Source organism: Lontra canadensis, unplaced genomic scaffold, assembly GCF_010015895.1.
Source record: "Lontra canadensis isolate GAN:19392208 unplaced genomic scaffold, GSC_riverotter_1.0 scaffold1, whole genome shotgun sequence".
NCBI lineage: Eukaryota > Metazoa > Chordata > Mammalia > Carnivora > Mustelidae > Lontra > Lontra canadensis.
The window spans coordinates 90040528-90053397 of record NW_022630995.1 but is presented as its reverse complement, the minus strand read 5'-3'; the positions used below and the strand labels follow the sequence as shown (position 1 = coordinate 90053397).

The window sequence follows — 12870 nt, the reverse complement described above, 5'->3', positions numbered from 1 at the left end:
TCAAATGTGTAAGCTGCACATTGGCAAGGCTCATGCCACAATTTCATCAAAATTACTTGTCAAAAGCACACAATCACATAATATACTGATAGTGGTGATTATGAAGTGTAAAGTTAGAATTTGTAGCTATAGTCTGGTGCTGGATTATCATATTCCTCAGAATTTCATAGCAAATTGAAAACTAATATTTTAAATTAAAATTTTTGTGGCGTTTTCAATTTCCAATTTTTACCACATATGCTAATTATTCTTTAAATATTCATGCCATGGGACATGTTCTAGAATTCTAAGTCACATAAGTTAAGCAGGTTTACCTTGGCCATAATTGTAAATTTGGAATTTGGAAAGTACAATGAGCAAGAGGGATTTAAAGGAGAGAGAAAAAGAAAATGACATCTTTCTTCTGAGCTTGAAGAAGGCAGATCATGCAGAAGAGAACCGGATGCAACCACAGTGAGAATTGACTTATATTCATACCACATGCTAATATTTTTGATTTCACTGCTGTTTTTTCTCAGTTCAAATAGTTCACACTCTTGGCCTCATGTTGAGCAACACACCTGCTAGTAGGAAGAAGACCTTGAAGCAGATGATCTGCTACACTGCTCATAGCACTTGCTCTGTGGGGAAGCTGTGCTCATTTTCAACTCTGCTGTGGATGAGAAGACAAACCAATAACGTGTGGTAAGTTGAAACACACACAAAATTAACTCTGATATTCCAGTAATGGAGAAACCAATCAAAAGACAACATATTAGCCAGTACACTAACTTTGATTGATTCATCATGGTTTTCTCTAACAAGGCATTTATGTTTCTTGTTAAAGTAACTGGCTTGCTTGCTTTCCTCTAAAGTCACATGTTTATAAACCTAGTACTCTCTTTAAAAATATTTTACATTTTCTTTTCCAAATGATAGTCTTCCATGAGCTTTTATAAATCCTTATGTTTGTTCCTAGTTCTTCATAATTATTTAACCTTTGAATACTATTGTAATCATTAAAAATCATCATCATATTAGTGGGTAATGGGTAATAGTCACCATATTAATTATGACAATGCCTCTGATATTGCTATTGTTTTGTTATTAATAATATTATTATTTTCTCAATAAATGGTCAGTATCAAAGAAGCATCCCAACATATCCTAGAATAACTATCCTATTCTTTAATAGGCTAACAAATGGGGTCTCATGATATGAATTGTAGTTTTTAATAAGATAATAAAGGAATGCCAGTGATGGTATTTTTCTGTTTTGAATGATACGTTAATTGAAGTTTTAAATGACTAATATACTGTATATTAAGGCTAAAGTTTACTTAACAAACACAAACATTGCAATTATCATGACCAGGCATAATTATAAATGCTTTAAAATATTAACTCATTCAGTCCCATAACAATCCTTTAAGATACATCATGTTATCACAATTTGAGTTCAGGAGACAGTGTACCAAGTGTAGTGTAGTGGTAGAGTTGGGATTTGAACCCATGTAATCTGGTTGTAGAATCTCTTTAAACAATGTGCTGTGTTGTCAAAAGAAAAAAAAAATAGGTGAGGGGAAGAGAGGGAAGAGGGGGATTATAAGATGATGGCTGTGGTAATACAATTTTTGATTCTCATAAACATGGAGCAACTAGATAGTAAGACATACAAAATAACTGAAGAGTGTATCCATAACTCATAAGCAATATTTATAGCAAAGCAAGGTGTCAAGGTATCCCTATAAACTTCAAAATACAGTTGGTTGAGGAGCAACCACCAATGACCAGAAGACCCATATTTTAACAGCTTCAGTGCATGAAGAAGCAGAGGAAAGCAAAACGATGTCTGACAGAAGTAAGAAAATGAGAACCTCAAAATATGTAACACACCCAGACAATGGTATTGTCATGTGAAAACAGTAGCTGAAACTGAGCGTGTTTCTGCCAAAACTAGTATGAGATGAGTTGAGGGGTCCATAGGAAAAATAATCTAAAAAGACCAGAGCATTTTGGCCCCTGGGAAATCTCAAAGTTTCTAGTTAGCTCTCCTAAGCTAAGGAGAAACTGCCTGGAGTGAAATCAAAATTGAGCAAGACAATTACAATAGAGATGAAAAAAAGAAAATTTTAAAGAAAGTGAAAAGGGAAAAAAAAAAACAGGAAATCTTAGAAAACAGGCTTCTATAGTTTTGGTGTCAAATGAAAATAAGAGAAGGAACTGAGAGAAGTTTAGGAACTCTTCCAAACCTCCTACTAAAGTTCAGAAAAAAATAATTTCATATCAAACTAGGAAATAAAAATTATTGAGGTAAAATTCCATACAAACTTTTTAAGTGGAAGCATGCCAAGAAATGTATACATATATAATATTGATGAAATGCTTCATGCTAGTTCAAGATGAGCTAAAGTATGTTAAAAACTACTTAACATGAAAAACACATTAAAAATAACATGAAAGAAAAACTCAAGTATATTGACAGAATTCAAGAAAAAAATAAAATTTCAGAAATAAAAAATGAATTAGAAAAACACAAAAATGAACAAATATGTTATACCTAAGGAGACATACAAGGTAAAGAAATGAAAATTTTAAAAATCCAGGTGTAAATGAAAAAGATTAAGAGAGAGAGAAAGGGGGAGAGAAAGTGGCAAATTTTGAAGACAAGTAAGGAAAATCCAAGAAGGAAGGCTCAACAAACATCAATAGCAGCACAAAGAATGGAGGAAGAGTTGGGGGGAGAAACACTAAAAATTCCAATTTGGGAAAACTTCCTTACAGAAAGAAGCATTAAAATTACATATTGAAACACTACCACATACATGAGAGTATAGTCCCAAAATAAACAATGCCAAGAAATACTTGGCTTCAAAGAAAAAAAACAAACTTTTTGACATTAGGCACAGAAAGAAATTGAATTCTAAGTCAATATAAGGAGAAAAAATTAGTTCATCATCAGTCTTTTTGACAGTAAGAAAATTTTAACTCCAAAGAAAATAATATATTTAAGATATGCAAGAGGGAAAATGAGGGCTTAAAACCAGCAAAACTGATTTCAACTATAAAAGTCCAAGTAATTATCACATTAAGAACTCAGGAAATACTGTTCCTATAAGCCCTTCCTGAGGAATTTACCAGAGAATGAACTTCAGACTACTAAAATGACTGATAACATTACCACAAGAATTGTGGCCAGCATTAAGTCTATGGGTATTTGTAGATCTGGGTAAGACTAAATGAATGTTAAAATAGAGGGAGGGGGCACCTCAATGGCTCAGTTGGTTAAGCTTTCGACTCTTGATTTTGGTTCAGGTCATGATCTCAGAGTTGTGAGACTGAGCTCTGGGTTGAGCTCTGTGCTCAGCAGGGAGTCTGCTGGAGATTCTCTTCCTCTACCTCTGCCTGCTCCCCCAACCAATATATAATTAAATCTTTAAAAAATTTTTCTAAAGGGGAGTCAGTATTGTTTGAACAGCTATATACTCAGATTTTTTAAATTGTGAAATAAATGAGGAGGGTTTTTATGAGAAAACATAGTTTAACTATTCTCATTAATTATATTAGAGATGGTAGCATTAATATTATTATTCAGAGATTACTGGATATCTAATGTTGTATAAAGCAAATAAGTAATTATGAGTCATTCAAACTATATTATCACTTGTCATACTGAATGAGTATTTTTTATTTGGAAGAAAGGAGATGTAGATGTAATATAGAAGAATTGATTTAAAAAAATCCTGCAGAACTTTATTTGAATTGGAAATATATATATGGATTCATGCTACTGTGTTATTCATTTCTACTGTGTTGTGCTGACTGCATAGCTATGGAATGCAATCCAGTTACAATGAACAGACTGTAGTCTTTAATTTACATTTAGCACTGAAAGAAATTGGTGTTTCATGGAGAAATGACTGATTCCAGGCCTAGAGCTGGAAATGAACAAAATGAGTAAAATATCTCCAAATTAGACAGGAAGAAAGCCTTCAAAGTCTATTATAGTCATGTCAAAATGATTCAAGAGCCAATCTGAAGATGTGCTCATTGGCGATGATAGCTCATCTTTCTTCATAATGTATTTAAAAAGTAATTGGTTATGGGCTGAAGCCTTTCTTTGTTGGTGCAAGACCCTAGTGCTTTTCCTGCCTCATCATGGAAGCCCATACAGAAAAAGGGACTGGAAATGCAGAGCGGTTTGGAATGCTGAGCCCCCTTCATGGAGAGCGGCTGTTCTGGAGAGTCCTACAGTCCTGTGATAGACTTTATGGGAATTAAAAATAAACTTTGGTTAAACTACTGGGGGAAAAAAAGTAACTGGTTAATGTTGAAGGATTATAGGGAACCAAGTATTATGCAAATAAAAAGATAAACTCAAGCATTTATCATGGATTTCCAATTTGAATATTCCAAGGGTAACCAAACAGTGCCTCTTTCTGAAGTACTTAATTCATAAAAAGAAGTGAAGGACCAAGAATATGACTTTATTCTGCAGCCTCCAATGAATTAATGGACCTGTGCCTTAAAGATAACTGCTGATGACATCACAACAAAGACATATGCAGACACTGGTATACTAACTCCAAAATCTAAGTCATCAGATACTCTACAGGTCAAATACCAGCGTTCTTCAACAGACTATGGATGGCTTAAAAGACAGCAAAATTACTAAATTATGTTAGCTAGGGATTCTCACATGGATGTAACATTGTAAGGAGTACAAGGAAGTGGTAACTGGGATGATGATCACTTCTGGAAGGAGGGAGGGAATTAGACTGGTAAAAGCATCATGGAGAGGTCTCTGAATTCTACTTATTGACTTAAGCGGTGGTTACAAGGGTGTTTACCTTAAAATATCACATTGAGCCATACATTTTTATGTGTGTTTTTCTGTATCTGCATTTTATTTTCTAGTACAAAAGGTAAGAATGATAACAATTGATTTATCTTTTATGAAACATTTACTTACACATTAGCATGTATCCTATCTTATGAGTGTATATAACTTTCCTATATATCCCTATTTCATCAACCCCATCATTAATGGCTTCTTTCAGTTTTCATACTTCTTTTTTATATAAAAGAAATTACCTGCTATACGATCTTTTATTTCATCCTCCATAATACCACCAAAGGTGGTATTTCAAAAATTAGTATTTGAGATAGAACAATTCATGACTAGGATGTCAAATATAATTTAAGAAAATTAGATATAGAAGTTGCAGGCTGAGACGACATCAGGAAGCAGGAGATCAGCTAGAAAGCTTATCTAACCATTGCAAACACCTACAAATCCAACGGGAAATTGAAGAGAAGAAGAGCAACAATTCTAGAAACAGAAAATCGATCACTTTCTGAAAGGCAGGACCTGCGAAGAAGTGAATCCAAAGCAACAGAAAGATAGACTACAGCAGGAGGGGCCAGTGCCCGGCAAGCGGCAGAGCAACAGAGCACAAAATCAGGACTTTTTTAAAAGTCTGCTCCATGGAGGGACATCGCTTCAGAGGCTAAACGGGGGGAAGCCCATGCGGGCTCAGCATAACCCCACGTCCCGCGGGGTCACAGAAGGACTGGGGGTGTCTGAGTGTCGCAGAGCTTGCAGGTATTAGAGTGGGGAAGCCAGCTACAGCGACAAAGCCGAGAAGTGAGCTCTCAGCTCAGAGTTACCTTGAACCGGTTGTAGGCTGGGTGAGCTCAGAGCGCGGCCAGAGGCCAGGGAGACGGCGGCAGTTGGGTGCTTTTCTCTGAGGGTACACTGAGAAGAGGGACCCTGAGCTCTCCGCTCCTCTGGGCCTGAGATTGGGAGGCCTCCACCTTCATTCCCATCCTCCAGAACTCTACAGAAAGCGCTCAGGGAACAAAAGCTCCCAAAAGCGAACCCGAGTGGATTACTTAGGCCGGCCCCTGGTAAGGGCGATGCAATTCAACCTGGGGCAAAGACACTTGAGAATCACTATAACAGGTCCTTCCCCCAGAAGATCAACAAGAAACCCAGCCAAGACCAACTTCACTCACCAAGGAGAACAGTGGAATTCCAGAAGAGAAAAAAGCAAATCTTATCTGGACAAAATGACTAGGTGGAAAAGCTCACCACAAAGAAAAAGAACAAGAGGCAGTACCGAAGTCTGGGGACCTAATCAATACAGATATTGCTAATATGACAGATCTAGAGTTCAGAATGACGATTCTCAAGGTTCTAGCTGGGCTCGAAAAAGGCATGGAAGATATTAGAGAAACCCTCTCCGGAGAGATAAAGGCCCTTTCTGGAGAAATAAAAGAACTAAAATCTAACCAAGTTGAAAAAAAAAAAGCTATTAATGAGGTGCAATCAAAAATGGAGGCTCTTACTGCTAGGATAAATGAGGCAGAAGAAAGAATTAGTGACATAGAAGACCAAATGACAGAGAATAAAGAAGCTGAGCAAAAGAGAGACAAACAAATACTGGACCACGAGGAGAGAATTTGAGAGATAAGTGACACCATAAGATGACACAACATTAGAATAACTGGGATTCCAGAAGGAGAAGAAAGAGAGAGGGGAGCAGAAGGTATATTGGAGAGAATTATTGTAGAGAATTTCCCTATATGGCAAAGGGAACAAACATCAAAATCCAGGAGATGCTAAGAACGCCCCTCAAAATCAATAAAAATAGGTCCACACCTCGTCACCTGATAGTAAAATTTACAAGTCTTAGATTATATAGAGGAAAATTTTATACTTAAGGTCTTTTTTAAAAAATTTATTCATTTTAAAGAGGTGGGGAGGGGCACAGGGAGAGAATCTTCAAGCAGAATCCCACTAAGTGCAGAGCCAACTTGGGGCTTGATCTCAGGACCCATGAGTTCATGAATGGAACTGAAACCAAGAGCCAGACCCTCAACTGACTGAGCCATCCAGGTGCCCCTATTTAACCAATAATAAAAAGAACACTAAAATTTGAGCAAAATTTAGGTTTTCAATGTGAGATTAACTAGCTTACACTTTCATTCCATAAAAGCAGCATTTCCTTTATATTTTTTCTCTGAAAATTAGATTTTTCTATTTAAAGTAAATTAAAATTATCTATGTTCCAACTTGAGAAATCATCCATCAGGACAAATGGAATCCAGAATTTGATCATAAGCAATTACATTTTAAGGATACGGTACATGTACCAAATCAAGATGAAGAAATAAAAAGCATAACTTCAAATGAGAAATCTGAATTTCTACCAGAATGATGAGACAAGAGTACTTTTGCCTTAGTTTCTTCACCAGAATATGTTTTTTTCTTAAACCATGTGGCCAACATGTCCCACAGGCTTACATTTAAAATAAGAAATGTGTATCAAACATGAAAGACTGACAGATGTATTCTTATAAATAAATGGAGTAATTTGTAATTTCATACTATTTTTTCATATCCTTTTTAATATTAGAAATAAAAGTGAAAAGAATGAAAAGAGGGAAGATTTTATAAAATGACTATTCTTTTGTTCACTATCTTTTTTAGCATATATTAATTATTCTTTCCACAAAATCTTACTTATATTTTGATTAAAATTCCATTATTGCCATGTATGTCAGGAGGAGCCATAATGATAAACCTCAATCTTTCCTAGTTTATGCATATTAAATTAGCTAACCAGATTTAAGTATATACCTTTCATCAAATAAATAAGGAATATTGAAGTTGAGGGGGGAAGCCCTCTAAACAATTGAAATGTTTCCCTTATTTTAAATTTACAAGTACTAAAGGTCTGGTTTTTTTTTTTTTCCACTACCTGATATGTCTCAAAAAATTCATTCTTTATTTTGAGTAATCACACCAAAATGGCAATTCAATGATATCACATTTGGAAAATTTTAAGGGACATTGTTTTAAAAAATGTTCACTGTCTTTGTTACTAATGTCAGTGTGTCTGGATTGCCAAAAGCTTTTTTTTAAAGCTGACAATCTAACAATGTAATTATTTTCATTGTCATTTCAATAAAGAATTCATCTAGTCATCTGACTTTGAGCAATTCATGGGGCTTTAGCTGTAAGATAGAGAACTTTTTCTTTAAGAAGTAAATTGAGGGGCTCATCCATCAAATCTCTAATCACTTCTTTTCTTTGAGAGCACTTTAAACCCTATTTGGGCAGTGATGCTGGGAAGCTAGAAGGATCTCTTTTTATTTCATTATTTCCAGGGGGTTCTTAGAAAATCAATAGTATTTATTTTAAGATAAAACCTTGGTTTTTGTTACCTTGCCTCTACATTACTTTAAAATTGGCTATTGGATTAATATACAGGATATAATATAAGTGGCATATTCATGCCAAAAAAGAAAATGTGTCCTGTTCCTAAAGTAAATGATTCTGATAAACTTATAAAAGAATATTAATTTTCATTGTGATATAGTTATTATTTTTATTTGCTATTATTTTTATCTAATAAATAATGTAACACTAGGCCCTTGGGCTGGGCATTTAAATAAGTATGATTTTCTTTTTAAACATCTTGGCAAGACATCAGAGCTACAACAGAGGCCTTGAGAGTTACAAGTGCCAATGACTTTCTTCTGATATTGAGCAAGAAAAAAACATATGCTTCAGTGTATCATGTAGCATTGTTCTGCTTCTTTAAAATTATAGTCTAATAGCTATCTAATTAGTCATTCATTTTCTGTTTACAAAATAATCCCAATATTTCTCTCCTCCCAGATACTAAACATTTTTAATATAGAAAGAAGCCAACAATAAAACAGATAGTAAATGTATTTTATGTATTTCTCTTAATATAAGCAATTGATTGTATAATAGAAATGTTACAGCAGGCTGAAATTATATTTCAACATAAATATTAACCAGTAATCTTTTGTTAAAATGTATTTTAGGGGTGCCTGGGTGGCTCAGTGGGTTAAAGCCTCTGCCTTTGGCTCAGGTCATGGGATGGAGCCTGGGATGGAGCCCCACATCAGGCTCTCTGCTCAGCAGGAAGCCTGCTTCCTCCTCTCTCTCTGCCTGCCTCTGCCTACTCTCTCTCTATCAAATAATTTTTTTTAATGTATTTTAGGAACTGGGAAATAAAATGATTGGGAAATGGCAAAGGAACTGAGTTTAATCAATCTGCAAATTAGACATTTCAAAAACATAATTTAATAATTTTCAAATATACAAAATGTGTAAACACAAGAGTACTTGACAACTATACTCATCTCTACCTAAGGATGAGACTAAATGAAGTGGGCTCAAAATGTAGCATGAGCAAGTAATTTTATCTCACTATGCCTCAATGTCCTCATTTCTAAAATGGGATATCAATAATTAGGTAAAAATTAAATATTTAGGTTAGGATACTGAAAGGAAGCAGTAAAGAAACAAATAGAAATGAGTTAGTCACAGCGAAGTGAGAAATGCATATTAAGATAATGGCATTAAAATATATGGCACAGTGGCATAAAATACTAGCCAGTTTCAACGTAAGTATTTCACTTATAACGAATTTCCTATTCAATCCTCAGTGTATCATTTGACATTTTGTAGCCTTAATTTTCTTTACGTGTGGGAAAGAATCTTCCAATAGCTAACACTTTAAAGTTAGCCCTTATATAGTACCTCTTATGTATCAATCATTTATGTATCATTTACGTATCAATTTGCATATATTTTTCAGGTTTTTAAGAAAATTTTGCAACATTTAAATGCAGTATGAGGCACAAAACTTGGTGACACTTGGCAACATATGAGGCAACACTTGGTAACAAGCTATCCATGAGAACCAAATCCTCCCAGACTAATCAAATGTCAGGGGACCGATTTTTCTTCGAGACAGTAAAACCACAGCTAAGCCATTGCATGTCTCTGGAAGGCAATGTCTGGCAGGAATCTGACTGAGGGTCATGAAGAGCAGATGGGCAGGAAAATGCTTCCCAAGGAGGACTCCACACAGCACATCCTCACGACTACCATCAGACCAACATGGTGGTAGCAGCACTGTCACAACTGAAGTATGGCTTCAGTTCAAAGAAAAGCCACAGTAGTCAAATTATTACAAGGACCTATTATATGTCTCTAACTCTCAGGAACAGAAAATATAGTTACCACTCTTTCCTTCTTTTTCTCAAAAAAAAAAAAAAAGGTGAACCATGTAACATGGCTATGAAAATTCCAAAATAATAATTTAAAAGGTATAGGACACTTCAAATAATTCATCTACGTGTTTTGAAACATTCTCCTTTAGCCAAAATATTGCAATGTGCACAGAGACCCAGAAGGAAGCTGATCATTACTAACAATATCAACAACATTTTAAAGTTATGAACCTTAAGAATGTTTACATGATTTTCATAGCAGTTAATACAAATTAAAACAAGATATATACTAGCCTACTGACTTGTCTTCAGTAGCAATTTGTGATTTAAGTGACTATTAGGAATTATGTAACATTTTTTCATGAATATCGTAGGATGGCAGATATAGATTGAGGTCAACTTACTTGCTTTGCTTCCAGGTAAACTCAAATATCACTTTTTAATTGATTTCTCATCATGATGACTTTCTACTAACTTAGTTTTTATTCATTATTTAAATTGGAAAAAATAGAATGGAATGAGAATCTCATAATAAAAATTGCATCCCATTTTGAGATTTACATTTCAAACAACAAAATCTCTGATTTGCATCAAGAAACTATTAGTTAAGTATAATTTTAGAAACTTATGGGCACTATCTTCCTATCTTTTCCTTTTTAAAAATAAACTCGACCACAATCTGAGTAAAAATCTATATCAGCTTATTGCTTCAGAATTTATCCTATTTCTACTATCAAAATCAGCTAGACTGACTTTGGGCAATTCAGCTCAACATTCTCTGCTGAGCATGATTCAACTATGGATAGGGAGAATTCAACTATGGTCTTAGGGGAAAAAAAAAAAAAGGCCAAGAAAAGGCTTTTGGTTTCTAATGATAAAAATGTGCGTTTTAAAAAATGTTTTTTAGTCTTCTTCCTTTATAGTTAACTCAGGCTCTGCTTAAATCTGTTATAGTTTTGTGCCCAATCATTACAAGAACTTTTTCCCTTCAGATATTTCCTGTAAAGCTATTTCTGAATCCATTGCAACCACAGAGAAGGAGTCACACTAAAGTGGCTGTTGAGTAAAAGAAAAGGGAAAAATAAGCATAGAATGACCACTTACTGAGCTTTTAATGTGGGTCAGGCATTCACCTGGGTGTTTCTCTCTAAGCCATATAAATAATTCTAACTATTTTAGAAAACATGGAGGTAAATTGCGTGAAATTGGGAGGCTGAGGTTAGGCAACAGGTAAAATAATGGGAAATGATCAATTACTCTTCTTTTTTAAGTAAACAAGAACAACAAAATCATCAAGGTCATCTCTTCATTTAAGGTTACATTTTATCTATTAATGCCATATATTGGCACTCTGATTATAAACTGGTTTTGCTTTCAGAGAAGCACAATCATGGGAGAAGGTGTTTGTCTGAGAAAACAAAAAAGCAAAAAACAAAAAGATGATAATGGTGAAAACTGTCCTTAGGGAAACCATTAGACCTCAGAAGAGAAACATCAAATTGCCCTGTCAGCTGTGATTTTTGTCCACGTTGCTGCCCATCTTCCTAAGGGGGAAATATCTGTTAAATGTTAAATCAGAATCAAAGATGAAGTCACTTTTAAATTCTGAACAAATAAATCACTGTGTTTGCTTATACTGTTTGCCTATTTTTAATGAAAGCATATACTTCAGCACAATTATGCATCCTCACTTGCTGCCATTTGGTGACTTTTGCACACGTTGCAGATAGCATCACAGGTTTGGCGTGTGTTCCACAATTTTAAAACAAATGTTTCAAATAATTTTTGAGGGACAACCTTCAGCAATATACACTGAGTACCCACAAGTAGCCATACACCTTCAGAACATTTGATAAATGATACTGGTTCTCATACATAAATATTTATTTTTTGGATCTCCTGACAACATTTTGGGTCAATACAAAAGTGTATTTGGTTCAACTTAGCTTTCATTTGAAGAAATTACTTTAGCTGAATATCTTTTTTTTTTTTTAATTTTATTTATTTATTTATTTATTTGACAGATACCTAGAGAGCACAAGTAGGCAGAGCGGCAGGCAGAGGGAGAGGGAGAAGCAGGCTCCCCTGAGCAGGGAGTCCAATGTGGGTCTCGATCCCAGGACCCTGGGATCATGACCTGAGCTGAGGGCAGACACTTAATCAACTGAGCCACCCAGGCATCCCTTTAGCTGAATATCTTTAAAAAATAGATGAGGTATTTGAAAGAGGGAACATAAATAAGGGGGGAAAAGAAAAGAAAAATCAGAGATCCTCATTGTACACAAAATTACGGAAAGGCCCTATACAAGTATACACCGATTTAAATTTCCCTAGAAATTATGAAAACCTTGAAAGTTTTCATGTTCTTCTTTGTCAACAATTAAAAAGGTAGAGAAAATTTAAAGAATACACAGATAAGTTGCTTTAGATTTTAATTAGGTGGAATCAACAAAAACAGGGTAGAAACTTTTTACCAAAGAAATTCATTCATTACAAATGTTCTGGCTCCATACAACCGAGACAGACACTAAGACTGATACTGATTTTAGGCGGTGATTCCAATAACAAAGGAGTTGTGAACAAGAACTCCAAGGAACATGTTCATGGGGGCAAAGAATTACATAAAAGTCACTCCTGTAACATTTATCAATTCTAGAATGTGATAAGAATAATGAATGATATGAACATGAAAACAGTATCTGAAGATATTTACTTAAGATGCTCTTATATGTTTAGGATATGGACTTATTAGACATGCCTTTTCTAAAAACTTACCATGGACAGAAAATTTTAAAAAGTAAACAAAACATAACTTCTTAAAAATATGATAAA

At 34.7% G+C, this 12870-nt stretch overlaps 1 long non-coding RNA gene across 1 annotated transcript in view; it reads right to left on the bottom strand.

The window, feature by feature from the left end:
- Positions 1–284: 284 nt before the first annotated feature.
- LOC116868502 overlaps positions 285–12870 on the bottom strand; it is a 276374-nt gene continuing 263788 nt past the window's right edge. Inside the window, exon 3 of the long non-coding RNA XR_004382852.1 lies at positions 285–652. This is a non-coding gene — a long non-coding RNA (uncharacterized LOC116868502). The remainder of the gene's footprint in view (positions 653–12870) is intronic.